This window comes from Salvelinus fontinalis, chromosome 1, assembly GCF_029448725.1.
Source record: "Salvelinus fontinalis isolate EN_2023a chromosome 1, ASM2944872v1, whole genome shotgun sequence".
Lineage (NCBI taxonomy): Eukaryota > Metazoa > Chordata > Actinopteri > Salmoniformes > Salmonidae > Salvelinus > Salvelinus fontinalis.
Genome location: NC_074665.1, coordinates 25,267,275 through 25,290,020, shown reverse-complemented (window position 1 = coordinate 25,290,020; position 22,746 = coordinate 25,267,275). Strand labels below are relative to the sequence as shown.

Here is a 22,746-nt window from a genome sequence, read left to right as displayed (position 1 = left end):
CCATCTTGAAAAAACAATTGGGATAAGTGCTGCTCTCTAACACTGGACCATCCATGCCATGATGTCATAGGCTCCACTGTTTAGTGCTGTTCTTGTCACCTCTTTGGAAGGTGACGAGAACAGGTGACAATAATTCAGAATAGTGTACTTTTCTCGTATGCTTTGTTTCATGACCATTCCTTGGTAAAATAATTAGAGTGCATCTCAATTGCTCAGTGGCTTCTGCTCCTCGTCTCATTTCTTCAACAACGCAGATGAAGGGAAGGAGACAAAGCGAGGAAGCTACTTCAGACTATTTAGATGCACCCCTAGAGATACATGTATTTACACTAGAATACTTTGACCTATCAAAGGCTTTGAGATCAGTTCTTTTGAGGAAAATGGGTCGGTACGAGATGGATATTTCAATGAGCGGTCACGGAGAAGAGACAACGGTGGGTGTGGGGGTTTAGGCAAACGTGGTTTGCAATCAAGGACATTGCCTGCCATCATATTCTGGCTGAAAAACAACACAATTACCCCTCTACTATGACCATCGATTCAAGTAACAAATATATTGCTATTTTTTACAGTGATTATGTTCCATCAACAGAGGAAGAACATACCGTTTCGAGCCCTAAGAAGGAGTGGTTATGTCGACAGTACGCGTTGATTTCACTTTTAATAAGTAGACTCGTCTGAGAAGGAGAAAAGAACGTAGTGAGGAGCGAGTAGAGCGAGGGTTATCTGTGGCATATGGGGAGCTCACTGCCACCTTGTAATCCTGAGAACGAGTTGTATCTCTGATCAAAGAACTGTCGCTTCTCGCAGAGCGGCGGGAACACAAACGGTGGAACGCACGTACGCTTCACACACACAGCTATCTATCCGTGCTCCAATTCAACAAGTAGTCATGGTTTGTGTGTGTTGCTACAGCAGGGAGCCAAGTAGAAACCTTTTTACTCCAGTCCCCTTCCCATTACAGGGATTCAAACTGTAGGACATCTTACCAATCATTTCTCGGGTGCCTATTGAATATAATAATATGATTATACACCGCTCAAAAAAATAAAGGGAACACTTAAACAACACAATGTAACTCCAAGTCAATCACACTTCTGTGAAATCAAACTGTCCACTTAGGAAGCAACACTGATGGACAATAAATTTCACATGCTGTTGTGCAAATGGAATAGACAGAAGGTGGAAATTATAGGCAATTAGCAAGACACCCCCAAAAAATGAGTGATTCTGCAGGTGGTGATCACAGACCACTTCTCAGTTCCTATGCTTCCTGGCTGATGTTTTGGTCACTTTTGAATGCTGGCGGTGCTCTCACTCTAGTGGTAGCATGAGACGGAGTCTACAACCCACACAAGTGGCTCAAGTAGTGCAGTTCATCCAGGATGGCACATCAATGCGAGCTGTGGCAAAAAGGTTTGCTGTGTCTGTCAGCGTAGTGTCCAGAGCATGGAGGCGCTACCAGGAGACAGGCCAGTACATCAGGAGACGTGGAGGAGGCCGTAGGAGGGCAACAACCCAGCAGCAGGATTGACTTGGAGTTACATTGTATTGTTTAAGTGTTCCCTTTATTTTTTTGAGCAGTGTATAATATCTGCCATTTAGAAGACACTTTAATCCAAAGCGATTGACAGTTATGTATGTATACCTTTTAGGTATGGTTGGCCCTGGAAATTGTGTTGCAAGCATCATGTGCTACCAACTGAGCCATACAGCACCACGTTTAAGTGGTACATCGCGGGTATGCATGGAGTCAGGGTTAGCTGGGATACTGGTTGGAGGTGTGTTTTACACAACTATCTCTCCCCCCAGTTTGCTTCTAAATCCCCCATTTGGTGAGCTTGCTGGACAATTATTTTGCAATAAGCCACACCGCTGAGGCAGGAGTCCAAAAACCAAATATTTATTATAGATAGTACCTTAACGTGGCGTCTGCTCAATGTGCTCAGACATGGTCGGTCTGGCTAGGAGAGATTATGAAACAAACAGTGTCTCAGATATAGCAAGCCAAGTGGCTCCACTACTCTGAAAGATATTATCCATTGAGGCAAAAGCCGGAGCGTATCAAGGCTAGGTTTACCCTATCATATTAGCCCTGCTGCCCTGGCTGACCCCCTATCCAGACTACACCTTACTAATCTTCCTCCAACACTGTGGCTCAGACAGAGCTATTTGCTCCTTAAACATCTATAAGTAATTGCTGACTAGGAGATCAAATCCATTCCCTCTGAGCTCATTAGCAGGATCTGTGATCTGTGAAACAAGTGAGCTATCAAGTGCAGCTACAAACCTTCATTAAGACTATGAGACTCCAGCAAAGAGAGACACAGCAGCAGCAATACAGCAAAACAACACTGGTGAAGTAGTGTTGTGGTTGCCTTCCTGATTCTGCTTCTCAGGCAGTAGGATTGGGTAGAAGCATGCAGAAACTGGGTAGAAGCATGCAGAAACACATGGGAGCACGGTCATACAGTGACACGGTCAACCTCCCCCACACACAACACTGGCAGCCTAACTGGCCTTCAAATATCAAACACGACATACTGCGCTGTCCAAACACATGACAGGGTCACCTTGACAGAAGCCAACTCAACACCCCCCCCTCACTCTTTGCATCCTGGAGGGCATTCATTCATTCACACAGTCCCCGACAGTCCCCGATCACTCTTAAGAGCCCTTGTCAGGGTCAGAGCAATGTCCAGAGAGTCCCAGTGGGTGCCAGGTGGGGGGGCGGCTCACGGGATGTATACAATGACTCCCAGTGGTGACAGATGAGCAAGAAGTGGTGGGAGAGATTAGCTCGGTTGATGGGAGCTTTGGGAGACTTAGGCGCGTGGCTGAGGGAGAGGTCAGTGTGGCCCAGACGGCTAAAAATACCCCGATCCATCCTAGGGCTCAGCTTGGCAGTGAGTCAGCCAGCCAGCTAGTGCTCAGGGGAGGGAACAGACACACAGGGAGATACAGAGATACAGACAGAGCAGAGAAGAAGAGAATCAAACAGGGCAGAGCAAGGTTACTAAAAGGCACAGAGAAGAGACCCTATCGTCAGAGCTCAGATTGGGGGTTCATTATACTGGTGGGCTAGGGAGAGTTGGGGGTGGGGAGGGGGTGGGTAGAGTGTGGTAAAGTGACATAAGCAAAGACTGTGTGCACTGCCTGATGGTGTGAACAGTCTGAGGTCCTGAGACCCTGGCAGAGCCCATTGAAAAGGGAGAGCTCTGTTGGCTGGTCGCAAGAGACAGTAGCTTCACACCCCCTACTTCCACCTCCGCAGTATGCAAACGAGCCTGAGATAACCATCACGGCTTGCTGGGCACCCCAGAGACAGGCCTGGTGCACATCCACCACCCAGAGAGGAGGAGAGAAGGAGAGAGAGAAGGATGGAGAGACGGAGACGAAAACAACCTCGGATCTCTATGCACTAAGACACAGTTAAAAACATTTGAACCATTAATAATGCATTATAATTCGTTATAGTATAATTCATTAGAACACCCATCCAATCCAATCGACCCCTGCTTTTGCTATGTGGTCCCTACAGCCCCGTGTGGCTCAGTTGGTAGAGCATGGCGCTTGCAACGCCAGGGTTGTGGGTTCGATTCCCATGGGGGGCCAGTACAAAAAAAAAGTATGGATGTATGTACTTGTAAGTCGCTCTGGATAAGAGCGTCTGCTAAATGACTTAAATGTAAATGTAATGTAATTTTCACACTCTGTTCCCACATGCCAGTAGGAAAGGGCCAAGGCATGTGGTGGCCTGTACCAATCCCAGCTGCAGTAGGGGGCCAGAAAACAGCTGGCTCTTCCCCCTGCTCCTGCTCTGGGTGGTGTGTGTTGTTTGTTTGTTGATGTGTTTGTTTGCCCTCATCAGCTCTGGCTGCTCCATCCTGTGCGTTTCCGGCCCATCACACAGACAGCAGTGTCGTCCCCGGTCCCCTCTCCCAGGGTCACTGCAAACAGACCTTATGTAAGCACCATCAGGGGCCACCGCACTAAAAACACTCCTCTTTGGAATACATTTACGACAAACAGCCCTATTTTTGTACTTTTCCTGTTGTTGTGTGTTGTTCTAGATGCTGTCCCTTGGATGCTCTCACGCTTAGTCATCAGATTGAAATCAAAGGAGACATTTTGAGAATCATGAGAGGAGACGAAGACGCAGACACATACCCTGACTGCTCTCCCAACATCTCAGACATCCTGTCCCTTCTATTATCCTCTGGTTTAAGACAGGTTCAGCTGGAATCAGGTCCTTCACTCCTCTATGTTCAGAGCTAATCTCTGTATCCGTATCCATCAAACACTGCTAACGCTGGGTCTGGGGTCAAGGATTTCAGAACGATTACCAAAAGCTAAACATCTACTGATATCATGAGACAGGTAAGTATTGGGGGAGAGCTAAAGACATGTTTGTTTTCATCTTAGTACATTCGTGGGTGGGAAATCAGAGCACACATGTTCAAACCTGGAGGAGAGGAGGATCGTGGGTAATCCAGGGGTGGCATAATATCAGCCCCCAAGGCCATCACCAGAGGACAAACAAGTCACAGAAGAGAAGGAAAAGAGGAAATGATTCTTCCACCTATCATCTGCTTACAGTATCAGGCAGCACGGAGGGCAGATTAAGCCCACTCTGGCCATAAGAGACGGCTTAGTGATTAAGACACGGCTTAGTGATTGGGCAGGCGACCCAATTGAAATGAGGCAGGCGTCTGTGGCCCTTGTCTAAACTTGACACTGACATGCGGCTTCTGCTATCAGAATACGAAGCTCACATTGAAAAGACAGGCCCAGATGCACAAAAGTCGCTTTGTGGTCTGATTGTGTTCAGATCTGTTTGACCTCAGTCTGGTGGTGAGGGATGCATCGTGTGCAGATTTCTCCACAGTCTGGACGCAATCAGGCTACCCGAAAGCGCATACAGTGGGCGACATCAGCACTCCTCCCATAAGTCTCCAGAAAACGTTTATTTTGGGACCGAGGCACCTTTTCATTACAACGTTGGAGGAAATATGTAAACATGTGTTTTCTGGCTTCATAAATGCTAGCCTGCTAGCTAACATTTAGATTTTATTTTCTTTATTCGCTAGAGTTATGCTAAGTCGTTTGCAATTCCTTTAGTGTTGGTTGCTTGTTAGCTGGCTACTTAGCTACAGTAGTTAGCTACTGCCATCAGCTGTTGTTGTGTCATTAGAGCCCTGGGGAGCCGGTGTCCAAGTAGGCTACACGTCGCTAGCTATGTGGAAGACATTTAATCACAGGTAAGACATTTAACTTGTTTAGTATAGTCCATTTGTAACTCCATTCAGTGCATGTAGCTGACTGTATAGTCCATTTGTTTGTGTTGGTGTTGGCTAGCGTAATGTTCCGGTCGGTAGCTAGCTAGCACCCACTCACTCACGTGGCTGCTAGCACTGTCATGAAAAGGGGCATGAAGGAAGTAGTGACAACGCTCTACAGCAGGCAATGTTGAAAAGTAATCTTTAGATGTACTTTAGATGTACTTTTCTTGAATGCAGTTTTGTAATTGACTAAAGCAAGCAGACTAAACAAATGTGCGATAGAAAAATTTCAAGTTTTTGCTGTGAGCCAATGGGGTAACCTAGGTAACCACAGGTTGTTTTCCCCACAGGTGGGCGGGGCAGCGACATTCTATCTAATACCAACTGGGAGTATCTATGGCTGTCTGGTATTGCGATGCAATCATTACCATGTTAATGTAAAATGTTCATTCAAATGATGTTATCTGATTTGGCTCATGTAATGGAATGTATATTTTGTAATGTCAGTTGAGTTGAATCAGCAAATCACAGCATATATTTTAGCACATATTTTACTTCCTGCTTTGCTCATATGGGTAGACTCGCAATGGCCGCCATTCCTCCCATTATGCCATCATTGACTTGAATGGGGACGCCCTTTCTATTCATTATATGTCTATGTCTGCACATGCGGTCAGGAGCAGAGCAGAGGAGAAATGATTATTTAAAATAATTATTTTCTAACAGGTATTACAGTGACCGTGGTCATTTGGCTGGCCAATTACCGTCCATGACATCACAGCCCTAACGCACGCATCCGCACACCCCTCCCCGGTTCAGATCCTTCTTGACTATGTGATACTATGTGTGTTGGAGCGTAATGCTGTAATAGGCGGCAATGGGATATGAAAGTGTGATTATTTACCCCTTTCTCTTGATGGCAGCCTGACTGAAGAACTTTATTTCCCCTTGAGATGCTCCTGTCTCATTGCTGACCTCACTTAATTCACAGCAAATGTTTTATCCACCTTTACTCACTGTTAGCCAGCCCTGTAAATAAGAATTTGTTCTTAACTGACTTGCCTAGTTAAATAAAGGTTACATTTTACAAAAAAAAAAAAAAATGGCTCCTTCACTTATTTAAGCCTGTCTCAAAATATAGCACTTCCTCTTTAAGAGAAAAAAAAAGCTATTTACCTGACTTTCTTTTCAAAGATGTCTAGAAATGCACACGTTTTGTGCCCTTGTAGGAATCAATCACTCCCCTATTGCCGACTACAAATGATCTATAACTGAGCTAAATACTCACTTACTAGCAAAGGATATGAACACGTACAAATGTGCACATGTTGCTAGCTCTCGCTTTGATCTCAAAACAAACGCATCTACCCAGGACCGCTGGTGCTGTAAAAACAGTCCAGTTCAAAGTGAATGGCACAGATCCATATATGGCATATAGGCCTACTGCTGCTCTGATTGGTTATGGCGCACCGGTCTGTGTAGAGAACGTGCCTGAGTTGCGCCTGTCAATGCAATAGAATCCTACTCCGATGCGTTCTGACTACAACAACATTTCTTGTGTAGTTGGTTTTGCATACTAAGTCTTCTATAGTTGAAAGTGGCTAATATTGCGTTGATTCGATCACAATTCACACAGTAAAGGGAAACGTTGATAGTGTTAACTAAAGGGGAAAATTCGAGAAAGTTGAAGTTCAATCTCGTGCTCCACTGCGCGCGCTGATATTTATTCTGTGTGGCAGTCCCGGGTGAGTATGCGCAGTTTAGAGGGAACATTGAACTAAATATGTTTACATATACGACTCAAATATTAATGTTTCAGGGGAGATCTATGCACAGCAAGCAATTTGTCAATTAGCGACAACGACATTAATGCTTAGTTAGCTATAGTTAACAATCGAGATAACTGCTACAAGTTATGTTTTGAATTGGTGATCTAGTTAGAATGTCTGTCATTATGTTGGAATGTCGCATTCTCTCCTCCTGCAATGGCCCACCCGCACTAGCTCACACGCAGCACAAACAGACACTCACTGAAGGGTCATTCCGGTAATGGGTGATATGTAGATTTTTAAGTGATTGATAATATTTTAAAGTGTGCCTTCATGTATTACATAACTAATTCCCATGACTTTTCATGAACTTACAAACCCTTATTTGACAACTTGGAAAAGCCCACATGCGCATTCAGGTTGGCAAATGTTCTATCTGCACAATCTTGAACAGCCTACTGTCACGCACAGATTCACAGACTAGCAGCAAATAAACTTGAACAACGCGGAATCAGGAAATTAATGCCCACTCTCCATTGCTATTCAATGCAAATTCGGCCTTCATTCCACTTTGATTAACTTTTTTGGCCTTGTGTGTGAATCTGAGGCTGCAATAGGCAACTTTGTTTTAAAAAGGCACTGGTACGTTATTCCCAAAACATTTGAAGTACCGGTAAGGCAATCCTGACAGCTCCAAGTCAAGCACTTCCTAAAGAGGAGAGTATCTTTATGGCAAAACACACACACACACACACACACCACTTGATCCAGCTACCCTATAAGGGGAACGGAGAGCTGCAGGTGCCGTCATTGTAAGACATAGTGTGTCATCTGTCTTCTCTTTTCTATTCATATTTGAATCATTTACTCCATAGGAGACAGACAGTTCCACCACCAGCACTCCACTGGATCAGACCCTGGTCTCTCTCTCTCTCTCTCTCTCTCTCTACCTCCATCTCTCCTCACATGGCCACCTGGGCCTGCTCCTCTCAACTATTCATCCATTCAGCCTCAGCCCCTCCACTCCGCTTACCAGCTGTCAGGGCACACTGAATTACAGAGACAAAGGACCCCGCACAGAGAGACACAGACGTTGAGATGGAGGGAGAGACAGATCGAGAAGGAGACGAGAAAGGAAGGAAGGATGCAGAGGGAGAAGGAAGACACAGCCGTCTATGATACGAAATCCCAAAAGGCCTCCATTATACTCGTAATACGTCATCACTTGATTGATATGAGGTCTCCTATGGTGTAAATGATTCAAATATGAATAGAAAAGAGAAGACAGATGACACACTATGTCTTACAATGACGGCACCTGCAGCTCTCCATTCCCCTTATAGGGTAGCTGGATCAAGTGGTGTGTGTGTGTGTGTGTGTGTGTGTGTGTTTGTCTGATCTATTCATCTCCCAGGAATAGCTCCAGAACCCCCCACCCGATCCCACAGGAGGGGTGAGAAGAGAGATCATACACTATATTAAAGCGTACACTGCTGACTGAGATGGGCGCCCTGCTCCTCTCTCTACCTCCATCTCTCTCTATCCCTCCCTCTACGCGCACCTTGCCACTTGCTCTCCTCCTCCACTATGGCATTCTGTCCTCTCCCCTGACCCCCCTTTCTCTGCCTGCCAGGTCATTTCCTCTCTCTCTCTCTCTCTCTCTCTCTAGCGTACTTCCTCGACCTCTCACCCCCCCCCCACCCCACCTCTTTCCCGTGTTCTACCTCTCTCTGTGAATCTCTCACTTACAGTTCTATCATTTGAATTCATGAGTTAAGTCAGTGCAAAATGTGCCTGGAAGGACGAACGCACACACACGAGCGCGCGCACAGAAACACTCCTCTGAAAAGGTCAGAGCGGCCACCGCCCAGCCAGACAGATAAATCCCACAGTCCAGTGTGGCTGGCATGTGAGAACACAAATCTACTAGAAACAACCTGACACACTGTTGAGCTGTAACACATGGGCGGCTGACGTGTTGTTTGACAGACGTGCCATGTGTGTTTGTACAGAGAGAACATCTACACGGACAGGGTACACCACCATGGCACCATACTAATTCATATGGTTTACTACTCACAAACAGTTACTCACTACCTAGCCAAGGTTATGTCATTATTGCAATGGCATAATACAGAGGTGGTAAAGAGGCCAACGTAAACAACCCTAGCCTTGCGATGCATTGTCAACGACGCTAACCTGTTGTGTCACATCTCTCGTCTCTTTCTGCCCATCTCAAGCACACACACTTGCACAAAGGCACACACGCACACTGGCAAACACACACGCACACACATTAGCATGCAGCCACACACCCTGGCAACAGTGCAGTGTGCATCGGTAGTGAAGACAACAGCTCATAGCAACCCTCCAGACTCCGCCATCACACTGCGGCACTGGGAAAGCACTCTTCGCTCTTTCTCCTCTCTCGTTCCCTCCCTCCCAATCCCTTTCAAATCCTCTCTCTGATCCCCCTCTCCCTACTCTCTGCATCTCTACCACCTGCTGCAGACCTTTCCTTTGCTCTCCTCGCCCTGACCTGCATGAATTATGAATCATGCATCCTTTCCATTCCACTCACATTTACCCTCATTTACCCTCACATGCAAACACACATATACAGTACATACAGTGCATTCGGAAAGTATTCAGACCCCTTGACTTTTTCCACATTTTGTTACGTTACAGCCTTATTCTAAAATTGAATTTAAAAAAATTCTTATCTCATCAATCTACATACAATACCCCATAAATAAAAATAGAAATATCACATTTACATAAGTATTCAGACCCTTTACTCTGTACCTTGTTGAAGCAACTTTGGCAGCGATTACAGTCTCAAGTCTTCTTGGGTATGACGCTTCACCATAGGGATTGTCTCAGGTTTCCTCCAGACGTGACATCTGGCATTCAGGCCAAAGAGTTCAATCTTGGTTTTATCAGACCAGAGAATCTTGTTTCTCATGGTCTGAGAGTCCTTTCGGTGCCTTTGGGCAAACTCCAAGCGGGCTGTCATGTACATTTTACTTTGGGGTGGCTTCCGTCTGGCCACTCTACCAGAAAGGCTTGATTGGTGGAGTGCTGCAGAGATCGGTGTCCTTCTGGAAGGTTCTCCCATCTCCACACAGGAACTCTGGAGCTCTGTCAGAGTGACCATTTGGGTTCTTGGTCACCTCCCTGACAAGGCCCTTCTCCCCCGATTGCTCAGTTTGGACGGGCGGCCAGCTCTAGGAAGAGTCTTGGTGGTTCTAAACTTCTTCCATTTAAGAATGATGGAGGCCACTATGTTTTTGGGGACCTTCAATGCTGTAGAAATGTTTTGGTACCCTTGCCCAGATCTGTGCCTTAATACAATCCTGTCTCAGAGCTCTACAGACAATTCCTTCAACCTCATGGTGTGGTTTTTGCTCTGACATGCACTGTCAACTGTGGGACCTTATATAAACAGGTGTGTACCTTTCCAAATCATGTCCAATTAATTGAATTGAACACTTGTGGATTCCAATCAAGTTGTAGAAACATCTCAAGGTTGATGAATACTTGTTTGGGCACACCTACTCATTCCAGGGTTTTTCTTTATTTTTTACTATTTTCTACATTGTAGAATAATAGTGAAGACATCAAAACTATGAAATAGCAGATATGGAATCATGTAGTAACCAAAAAAGTGGTTAACAAATTTAGATTTTAGATTCTTCAAAATAGCCACCCTATGCCTTGATGACAGCTTTGCACACTTTTGGCATTCTCACTACCAGCTTCACCTGGAATACTTTTCCAACCGTCTTGAAGGTGTTCCCACATATGCTGAGCACTTGTTGGCTGTTTATAATTCACTCTCCGGTCCAACTCAACCCAAACCATCTCAATTGGGATGAGGTTGGTTGATTGTGGAGGCCAGGTCATCTTGTGCAGCGCTCCATCACTTTCTGTCTTGGTAAAATAGCCCTTACACAGCCTGGAGGTGTGTTTTTAGGTCATTGTCCTGTTGAAAAACAAATGTTAGTCCCATTAAGCGCAAACCAGATGCGTGTCGCAGCAGAATGCTGTGGTAGCCATGCTGGTTAAGTGTTCCTTGAATTATAAATAAATCACCGACAGTGTCACCAGCAAAGCACCCCCACACCATCACACCTCCTCCTCCATGCTTCATGGTGGGAACCAAATTAAATCCAATTTTATAGGTCACATACACATGTTTAGCAGACCACTTCAATATACTTATTAAAAGTGTACTTTAAAATAATTGTTTTTTTTGGAACAAAGTCTTACGGCGGGAATAACTACACTGTTTGTATTCAACGATATTCCCAGTCACCTTGCCATGGTTAAATGCGGTGGTTCACACTTTCAGTTTAGCGAGAATGCTGCCATCTATCCACGGTTTCTGGTTTGGAAAGGTTTTAATAGTCACAGTGGGAACAACATCCCCTATACACTTCATGATGAACTCAGTCACCGTGTCCACACATGCGGAGATCATCCGTTCCCCTACTCTGCGTTTCATAAAGACACCGCTGTTGGAACCAAAAATCTCAAATAAGTAGGTACGTGTCCAAACTTTTGACTTGTACTGCAAGGTATCTGTTTTTTATTTTTAATAAATGTGCAAACATTTCTATAAACTTGTTTTAGCTTTGTCATTATGGGGTACTGTGTGTAGATTGATGAGGGGAAAACATTATTTAATACATTTTACACACACCCACACACACACACACAGTTGAAAGCAGGTGCCTCCACACAGTTGTGGTTCCTGAGCAATTCCTAAGCAATTGAAGGGTGACTGCGCTTTCTGATTTGGCCTCGTTTTGAAGATTGCTCATTAAGAAACGCTAGCAGCCATGACTAAAGCCAAACAAGAGTTGTCTTGGGGGTGTGGTTTGATGTGGGTGTGTTATGTTTGCATACTGTACCCTGGCAGGTACAGCTGTTTGTCACTCCTGAGTCACTGTAGTAACAACATAGCCACTTCCTCAAAATAGTTTCTTCCTTAAAATAGTCAGAATTGATCAAGAAATCTGTCATTAATTTAGACGTTTTTGCCGAGGAGGACTTTGTCACGCAATTTTACATCTAGCTAAGGTGTTTGAAGTATATATGCAGTATATCTGAAGGTTTTTTTGTATGCACGAAAAACTAGCCAGGCCACTGCATATAGTATATCAAGTCGGGAAAGTCTGGCTGCGTGCTGAGGACTGATTTATGAGAACAATAACATGTCTACAACTTCATCAACTGCAAGCTGTCAAACTATCGTAAATAAAGCACAAGCTACACGATGTTTATCAGTGGCCAAAATCACTTGCTAGCTAGCTAAGTTATAATTCTGTGTTTGTCAATGAAGCTAGCAGTAGCTAGCAGGCACATTGAGAAGTCAGGCCACAATCAGCTTGCCAAGTCACTGGTGAGTGGCGACATAGGGAATCATGTTACAAAACAGGTCGTGGAGGGACACAAGATGCTTGCTAACAGGTTTTGGAATATTGACAAGTTGCAGTTGGGATACAAGTGCTCTTTGATCGTCTTAATTCTCATTTTGCCCAATGAAGTGGCAGACTTGAGTGAGTGACACTACCAAACACATCAGCAAGTGGCCACTCCATAAGGGGCTTAGGGACAAGGGTTAGTTCAACATAACATTGGCAACATGTTGTCTTATGTAAACAAGTCTGAGGCGCTGTGTAATGGGCAGGTCTGTCTAGAAGTTCTGGGAGCTATGATTGGATAGAGTGCGTGCAGCTGATAGAGCGCAATAAGCACAGATGCTTCTCTCATGTTAGTGGCAACTAGGCAAGTGGGGATGATCGTAATCCATACTCAATCCATACTCAATCTGGAAAAACTCACTTACAAAACTCAGTTTTGAACAAGAATGACTTTATGACCAAAATTATCCTATTTACCCAATTTTGACACATATAATTAATGTTTCTGGCTCACATCAGTGCCACATAAGCTGTTTAAAACCAGAGAAGTTGGTTCTAAGGGACAGTTGACCTTTAACATCCCTTCATGATTAGGGTCATGTATAAAAATGCTAGCCAGGCTCAGTTTCCCATTATTTTGGCTGACATAGGATGACAGTGCCCCCAACCAAGCAAAACATATATATATACATATTCTAATATATTACAAGTATACTTAAGAATATTTCAATATACAATTTTTTTTAATAATATACTTGAAACGACATCTCGTATTTGAAGTATATCTTAAGTATAATATAAATATGATATCATCACACTTCAATACACTTATTAAAAGTATACTTTAAATTATTGTTTTTTCAATCTTTTAGTATACTATAAATATACTATCATCAATCTTCAATATACTAACTAAAAGTGTACTTTAAATTAATAGTTTATCAGTCTTTAAGTATACTATATGTTCACTATCATTAAACTTAAACACATTAATTAAAACTGTACTTCAATTTCAACACTTTAATTGTAATTTATTATATTAATTCAAAATACACTTGGAGTTGTTTTTACATTTAAGCATAGATTTTTTGGGGGGGCAACTCTGCTTGTGAGTGATCAAGTACACTATAAGTATCCTGTCTAGGATCAGCGTGGCGCTAGCGGCACACCCCCCCCCCCCCCCCCCCCCCCCACTGAAAAACCAGTGCCGCGAAATTCAAAAAAAAATTTTTTTTTAAATATTTAACTTTCACACATTAAAGTCCAATACAGCTAATGAAAGACACAGATCTTGTGAATCCAGTCAACATTTCCGATTTTTAAAATGTTTTACAGGGAAGACACAATATGTAAAGATGTACATCTATTACCTAAAAACACATTAGCATAATCCACCATCTTTTATTTGTCCACCAACACCAGTAGCCATCACCAATTCGGCTAAACTAAGATATTTATAGCCCCTAACCAACAAAAAAACTCATTAGATGACAGTCTGATAACATATTTATGGTATGGGATAGGTTTTGTTAGAAAAAAGTGCATATTTCAGGTAGATGGCATAGTTTACAATTGCACCCACCATCACAAATGGACTAGAATAATTACAATGAGCAACGTGTTTACCTAACTACTAATCATCAAACATTTCGTAAAAATACACAGCATACACGAATCGAAAGACACAGATCCTGTGAATACAGACAATATTTCAGATTTTCTAAGTGTCTTACAGCGAAAACACAATAAATCGTTATATTAGCTTAGCACATAGCAATTAGCAGCCCAGCATTGATTCTAGCCAAAGTGAGCGATAAAAGTCAACATCGCCAAAAGATATTAATTTTTTCACTAACCTTCTCAGAATTCTTCCGATGACACTCCTGTAACATCACATTACAACATGCATATACAGTTTGATCGAAAATGTTTATATTTAGCCACCAAAATCATGGTTAGACAATGTGAAATGTAGACAAGCTGGTAAAGAAAAAGTCCTTGCGCCACTTAGACAGTGATCTACTCTTATACATAAATACTCATAAACGTGACTAAAAAATATAGGGTGGACAGGGATTGATAGACAATTTAATTCTTAATACAATTGCGTTATTACATTTTTTAATTTATCCTTACTTTTCAATACAGTTTGCGCCAAGCGAAGCTACGTCAAAAAACATGGCGTCCTAAGCCACTAAAATGTTTCGACAGAAACACGATTTATCATAATAAAAATGTCCTACCTTGAGCTGTTCTTCCATCAGTATCTTGGGCAAAGGATCCTTTCTTGGGAGAAATCGTCTTTTGGTGGAAAGCTGTCCTCTTGCCATGTGGAAATGTCAACTGCGTTCGGGATGAACTGAAAAGCGTGCCCAACTTTTCACATCGTTGCAAAAATAAATGTCCCAAAATCGCACTAAACGGATATAAATTGCTATAAAACGCTTTAAATTAACTACCTTATGATGTTTTTAACTCCTATAACGAGTGAAAAGATGACCGGAGAAATATAACAGGCTAAACTAACGCTTGGAACAGGTGCGCGCCGGTGTCCTCTAGGCTCATGACGCAGCTCCCAAAGAATGACTAGCTTCAGGGTTTTTTCATTTGTAGGGCCTGTGAACGCGCAATCGACCCCGTTGGAATCGTCATCACGTAAAGGCATCCAGGGGAAGACGTAAGAAGTGTCCGTATAGTCATAGCAACGACAGTGCCCTTTTAACTGACTTCAGAAGAGTGGCCAACATTTCTCAAATCTGACTCCATGTCAGGGAAATTGCTGTAGAATGGGCTCTGTTCCACTTAGAGACAAAATTTCAACTCCTATAGAAACTATAGACTGTTTTCTATCCAATAATAATAATAATATGCATATTGTACGATCAAGGATTTTGTGGGAAGCCGTTTAAAAAATTAGCCAAATTAGCATAAATAGTCTAAACAGCGCCCCCATCCCCAACAGGGTATACAGTGCCTTGCAAAAGTATTCATACCCCTTGGATTTCTTCACATTTTATTATGTTAAGTGGGAGTAAAATGTATTTAATAGTCATTTGTTGTCAACAATGAACTCAAAAAAGTATTCAGTTGCTTTGTTTAGACAAGCCTGAAATTAAGTCAGAAGTAAAATGTGGCTTAACAAATCACAGACTATGTTACATGTGTTAAATAATAATACTTTTTGTATGACTAACCATTCCCCTGTTCCGCATCCATACAATATCTGTACGGTCCCTCAGTCAAGTATTGAATTTCAAGCACAGATTCAACTACAAAGACCAGGGAGCATTTCAAAAGCCCCATAAAAGGGCAGTTATTGGTAAGTTAAGTTAATAATCAAGTTAATAATTATATATTAAACCACCCAGACACAAAGATACAGTCGGCCTTCTGAACTGAACAGGACAGGAATGAAACTGCTCAGGGATGTTACCATGAGGCCATTGGTGAGTTCAATGTCTATGATGGGAGAAAACTGAAGATGGATCAACAACATTGTAGTGACTCCACAATCATGATTTAAATGAAAGACTGAAAATAATAATTCAAATATACAGAATAAATATATTGTAAAACATGAATCTTGTATGCAACAAGGCACTAAAGTAATACAGCAAAAAAAGGGGCCTAAATGCAAAGCCTTACGTTAACTGGGGAGTTTTTCCAGATAAAAAGAAACGGGATGAAGCTAAGCACAGGCAAAATCCTAGAGGAAAACCTGCTTCAGTCTGCTTTACAACAGACACTGGGAGAGGAATTCACCTTTCAGCAGGACAATAACCAAGGCCAAATCTACACTGGTATAAGAATATTTTGAAGATAAATACACAACACAGACTAGAGGTCAAGAGGGAATTAACGATCAATGGAAATAGTGTTTTTCTGTAATGGGGAATTAATGATTCATGGGTCAGAGACACGGGAGGAATTTCAGTACGGGATTCATAGCTATATGGCATGTTCTCATTGGTCCAAATTGTCTATACGTTGAGCCTGAAATGGGATACTTGTTATCTGGCCATTGGCCCAATTCTATTGCCAGGAATTCTAATTGGTCACCCACAGGCTAGGGTTGGGGGTAAAAAACTACATCCTGTCTCTTTGTTCTATTGAGAGAATCACTGAGGACAGGGGGGAATGAACATCTACCTCTCAGCATAACATCTATGATTTGTCCTCTATTAATGAAACTATTTTTCTCCACCTGATTTTCCTTGGGGTCTGTGTTATTGAAGAGTAACATCAACTGCTAACACTTGGTGCCGTGACCCGGATGAATTGGTCTTGAACAACAACAAGGAAAAACTCCTCAACTGTGTGTTGATCCAGGGAAAAGAGTGAGAGATGGCTGAGCGCAACCCATGGGAGTCAACTCTTAATCTCCTGATTGACTGCTGACATATTGCTGGGTGAGTCTAGACCGATATCATTTAAAAGAACCAAATCAGGTTAAAATTAGTTCATGCAATGAGTGATACGTATCTGTGATGTATACGGTTCGAGTCCTTCGTTCTGTTACAGGGTTTAGTCCTTTGTTTGTTCTGTGACAGGTTTGTTAAATCTCTATTATAGGGGCTCGAGTCCTCTATTAAAGCTTTGAGTCCTTTTTGTTAAAGCCTTATCAGTTAAATAAGCCATAATTGATTGAGGGTGTGAAACCTTCTTGTTTTGAAGTGAACACAAGTTTTATGGGTAACCCGGCCCTACAGAAACAACTTGTGTTCTAGAAGATAAGGTTATAGAGGTTATAGTCCTCAAAAGGGGTTATGCATATATATTGGAGTTAAATAAATATATAAACATAGAGATATATATTATACAACTTTTGAAGTTAATGTGATGCCATTGTTAAGCGAGAAAACCACTCTGGAAAAGGGTAGAACAGCTCCTCTGGATGTGAACATCAAAAAGATTTTGAATTCACTCTCTAGTGATATGAAGAACCATTTCAAAGTAGAGGAGTGTAGGCAAGAGATAATAAAGAAATATTCCGACATTGTTGACAAAGGTAGAATATGGAATCTGTCTGATATACAAAAAGCGTGGGGAAAAATACAGAGAATGTCTAACTCGTTGACAAAAACACGATGGTCTTTAACGGTATTAGTTGAAATCAGAAAAAGGGAGGAGAAACTATTTCTTGATAACCGTGATAGGACATTGCAGAGAGATAAAGAGCGTTTGAGGGTTCTTGGTGAAAGGCTCTGGGGCATCCACAAGACGTGGGTATGAAGACATGGGGCCATTTGATGCGTTATAAGAAACTCTACAATCTACAGCCTTATGGTGGGTTACAGTTATGAGCCTTTGTTTTGAACAACCGTGAACATGGAGTACTCGAAGAAAAGGTTTATAGAGCTGTGGGTGGTGAAGAGCAAGATGTGGCCGATGGATGGAGAGCCATACATGCATTTCCATAAGGGCCTGACCAATGCAACCACCAATTTGGGGAGAGATAACCCAATGTGTTCAAAAACCAAAATAACCGTTTGTTGAACTTGAAGAAAGGTTTAGAGCGGAGGTGGTTCGACACAGTGCGTTACCTGACATGAAAGATGAAGACACACTCAATTCCTCCAAAAATGGGGCCATCACCTATCAGTTGATGCAATCCATACACACTGATTTGTGAAAAACGTTTGTTTCCACAACTACTGATTGGGAGAGACAAAACTACGGTGACATCATCGACAGGCTGTCACGACTGGACAGAGACATCAATCAAAACAATAAACCGGCTGTTATCAGAGTTGTGCAGGTTTCCCCGAGTGAAACCAACAACATCATTCGTTCAGCAGAAGAGAAACCTGGTGTGTGTCATTATTGCAGGATTTCTGGTCACTGTGGCAAGGAGACTGTCGGAAAAGAAAACGTGTCCTTATGAGGAATGAACAGGAGAAGGTCCGTCTAAGAGAAAATGGAAACAAGACAACAGCCCCAACGACACAATTCTGATGCAGAAATGTAAGAAGCTCTCTCCGGCTCAGCAGCAGAGGTTGCTGGATGCTGTGGAGGGAAACTAATAGACTCCCTCGTACGTCCCATCTCAGCTGGTGTACATATGAAATCAGATGGAATATATGTGAACATGATGGTTTACAACTTTGCAGTAGTTTGTTTAGGTGATACGGGTGCTGAAGTCACTGTATTGCCCATATCTTATGCAAAACATAAATGTCCTCAGTACACGGGCAAGAAAATGAGAGCAACAGGAGTGTGGGGGAAGACAGACATTGTCACGATCGTGTGGCGGATTGATGGACCAAAACGCAGCTTTTGGAAAGTAAGCCATCTTCTTTTATTTTTAAAGATGACGAAAAATAAACACGACACGAAACACTTTAACAAAACGAACAAAACAACAAACGACCGTGAAGCTAAATAACGTTGTGCACTTACACACACAGGCTACAAACGTTCTGACATAGACAATTACCCACAACCAATGAGAGCCTATGGCTACCCTAAATAAGGCTCCCAATCAGAGACAACCGAAATCAGCTGTCTCTAATTGGGAACTCATTCAGGTAACCATAGACTCTCCTAGACCACTAAACATACATAGACAACACTAGACACATGTACTCCACACAAACCCATATACTATACAACAACCCCTTTACCATAAAAAACACCCAAAACCAACAAAACACAAACATTCCCCATGTCACACCCTGACCTAACTAAAATAATAAAGAAAACAAAGAATACTAAGGCCAGGGCGTGACATAACCCCCCCCTTAAGGTGCGAACTCCGGGCGCACCATTACACAGTCTAGGGGAGGGTCTGGGTGGGCTTCCATCCACGGTGGCGGCTCCGGCTCTGGTCGTGGTCCCCACGTCACCACAGTCCCTAACCACCTCCTTAGCTTCTTCAAAATGACCCCTCTCCACATTAACCCCATTGCATTAAGGGGCAGTTCCGGACTAAGGGACAGCTCCGGACTAAGGGCCAGTACCAGGGTAAGGGGCAGTACCAGGGTCAGGGGCAGTACCAGGGTAAGGGGCAGCACCAGGGTAAGGGGCAGCACCAGGGTAAGGGGCAGCACCAGGGTAAGGGGCAGCACCAGGGTAAGGGGCAGCTCCGGACTGAGGAATGGCAGCTCCGGACTGAGGGACTGCAGCTCCGGACTGAGGGACGGCCCATGGCTGGCTGACAGATCTGGCTGCTCATGGCTGGCTAACGGATCTGGCTGCTCATGGCTGGCTGACGGATCTGGCTGCTCATGGCTGGCTGACGGATCTGGCTGCTCATGGCTGGCTGACGGATCTGGCTGCTCATGGCTGGCTGACGGATCTGGCTGCTCATGGCTAGCTGACGGATCTGGCTGCTCATGGCTAGCTGACGGATCTGGCTGCTCATGGCTAGCTGACGGATCTGGCTGCTCATGGCTAGCTGACGGATCTGGCTGCTCATGGCTAGCTGACGGATCTGGCTGCTCATGGCTAGCTGACGGATCTGGCTGCTCATGGCTAGCTGACGGATCTGGCTGCTCATGGCTAGCTGACGGATCTGGCTGCTCATGGCTGGCTGACGGATCTGGCTGCTCATGGCTGGCTGACGGATCTGGCTGCTCATGGCTGGCTGACTGATCTGGCTGCTCCTGTCTGGTTGGCGGCTCTGGCAGATCCTGTCTGGTTGGCGGCTCTGGCAGATCCTGTCTGGTTGGCGGCTCTGGCAGATCCTGTCTGACGGACGGCTCTAGCGGCTCCTGTCTGGCTGGCGGCTCTAGCGGCTCCTGTCTGGCGGACGGCTCAGTGGGCTCATGGCAGACGGGCGGCTTTGCAGGCTCATGGCAGACGGGCGGCTTTGCAGGCTCATTGCAGACGGATGGCTCAGATGGCGCTGGGGAGACGGATGGCTCAGATGGCGCTGGGGAGACGGATGGCTCAGATGGCGCTTGGCAGACGGGCAGTTCAGTCATCGCTGTGCAGACGGCAGACTCCTGCCGGCTGAGGCGCACTGTAGGCCTGGTGCGTGGTGCCGGGACTGGTGGCACCGGGCTGGGGACACGCATCTCAGGGCTAGTGCGGGGAGCAGCAACAGGACGCACAGGACTCTGGGGACACACAGGAGGCTTGGTGCGTGGTTTAGACACTGGTGGTAAAGGGCTGGAGACACGCACCATATAGCTAGTGCGTGGAGGAGGCACTGGTGGTACTGGGTTGGGGCGGGGAGGTGGCGCCGGAAATACCGGTCCGTGCAGGCGTACTGGCTCCCTTGAAGGCCGAGCCTGCCCAACCTTACCTGGTTGTATGCTCCCCGTCGCCTGACCAGTGCGGGGAGGTGGAATAACCCGCACCGGCCTATGTAGGCGAACCGGGGACACCATGCGTAAGGCTGGTGCCATGTACGCCGGCCCGAGGAGACGCACTGGTGACCAGATGCGTTGGGCCGGCTTCATGACATACGGCTCAACGCTCAGTCTAGCCCGGCCGATACGTGGAGCTGAAATGTACCGAACCGGGCTATGCACACGTACAGGAGACACCGTGCGCTCTACTGCGTAACACGGTGTCTGCCCGTACTCCCGCTCTCCACAGTAAGTACAGGGAGTAGGCGCAGGTTTCCTACCTGACTTCGCCACACTCCCTTTAAGGCCCCCCCCAAGAAATTTTTGGGTTGTACTCACGGGTTTCCAGCCTTGTCTCCGTGCTGCCTCCTCATATCGCCTCCTCTCGGCTTTAGCTGCCTCCAGCTCTTCACGAGGAAGGCGATATTCTCCCGGTTGAGCCCACGGCCCCTTACCATCCAGTATCTCCTCCCATGTCCAGGAATCTTGTGTAGGTAGGTCCTGTTGCCGCTTTCCATGCCGCTTGGTCCGATGGTGGGTAATTCTGTCACGATCGTGTGGCGGATTGATGGACCAAAACGCAGCTTTTGGAAAGTAAGCCATCTTCTTTTATTTTTAAAGATGACGAAAAATAAACACGACACGAAACACTTTAACAAAACGAACAAAACAACAAACGACCGTGAAGCTAAATAACGTTGTGCACTTACACACACAGGCTACAAACGTTCTGACATAGACAATTACCCACAACCAATGAGAGCCTATGGCTACCCTAAATAAGGCTCCCAATCAGAGACAACCGAAATCAGCTGTCTCTAATTGGGAACTCATTCAGGTAACCATAGACTCTCCTAGACCACTAAACATACATAGACAACACTAGACACATGTACTCCACACAAACCCATATACTATACAACAACCCCTTTACCATAAAAAACACCCAAAACCAACAAAACACAAACATTCCCCATGTCACACCCTGACCTAACTAAAATAATAAAGAAAACAAAGAATACTAAGGCCAGGGCGTGACAGACATGAAACAGACCAAACCATTATCAATCTCTATTGGTCCAATGAAGATTGATGCAGGGGTGTGGATAGGCTCATTTGAACAACCTAATTTAGGCCTTGATGTTATCATGCAACTTGACTCTACACTGAACATCTCTGAAGGAAAGGTGACGTGGCAAATTAGACAACTGCAGGGCTCTACAGTTCAGAACCATCCTATTTGCACTACAAAGAAAAATGAGTGTGGAACTTAGGATATGGAACCAGTGTGCTTGACAGTTGTTGCCCCACCTTGAACAAAACAATATCCCATTAGCAAGGAAGCTATTGCCGCTACTAAAGTAGTGATTAAAGATCCATGGGACATGTGTATAATTAAAAAGACACGTTCTGCCGACATGCTGTTCATACTCTTTTGACAATGAATCGAGCTGCACAGGTCACAGCTGCTCGTTGGAACAAATGTTCAACTGTGTTGGAGGCTCCTAACATCATCCCCCAACGTGGCACACCATCTAATCCCGCTACTCCGATGCTTCCTCCAGATACCGCATGACTTGAACACGACTGTTGCGAGTTGGTTTTGGATCAGCTCTCTGATGGGTTTACTAAGAGTCATCCGTTGGAAAACCCTGAGTTTATCTTATACACAGACGGTTCAAGCATTGTGGAGGAGGGTGTGAGGAAGGCAGGCTGGGCAGTTACCACAATGGACAATGTGATAGTGACAGACAAGTTACCTGCAGGAACATCAGCCCAGGTTGCGGAATTGGTGGCTGAAGGAAACAGGCTGAAGGAAAAACAGCTAATATCTACACAGACTCGAGGTATGCTTTCGGCGTTACCCATGATTTTGGAAAAAGATGGAAAAACAGAGGATTCATGACATCACTGGGAGCTCCTGTGAAGAATGGGCCAGAGGTGATGGCTCTACTGAATGCTCTCCAGTTAC

General features: G+C 44.5%; 1 protein-coding gene across 18 annotated transcripts in view; it reads right to left on the bottom strand.

Annotated features, from left to right (window-relative positions):
• Positions 1-22,746, bottom strand: part of LOC129851079 (calcium/calmodulin-dependent protein kinase type II subunit gamma-like) — a 132,082-nt gene that overhangs the window by 91,536 nt on the left and 17,800 nt on the right. The window lies entirely within an intron of this gene.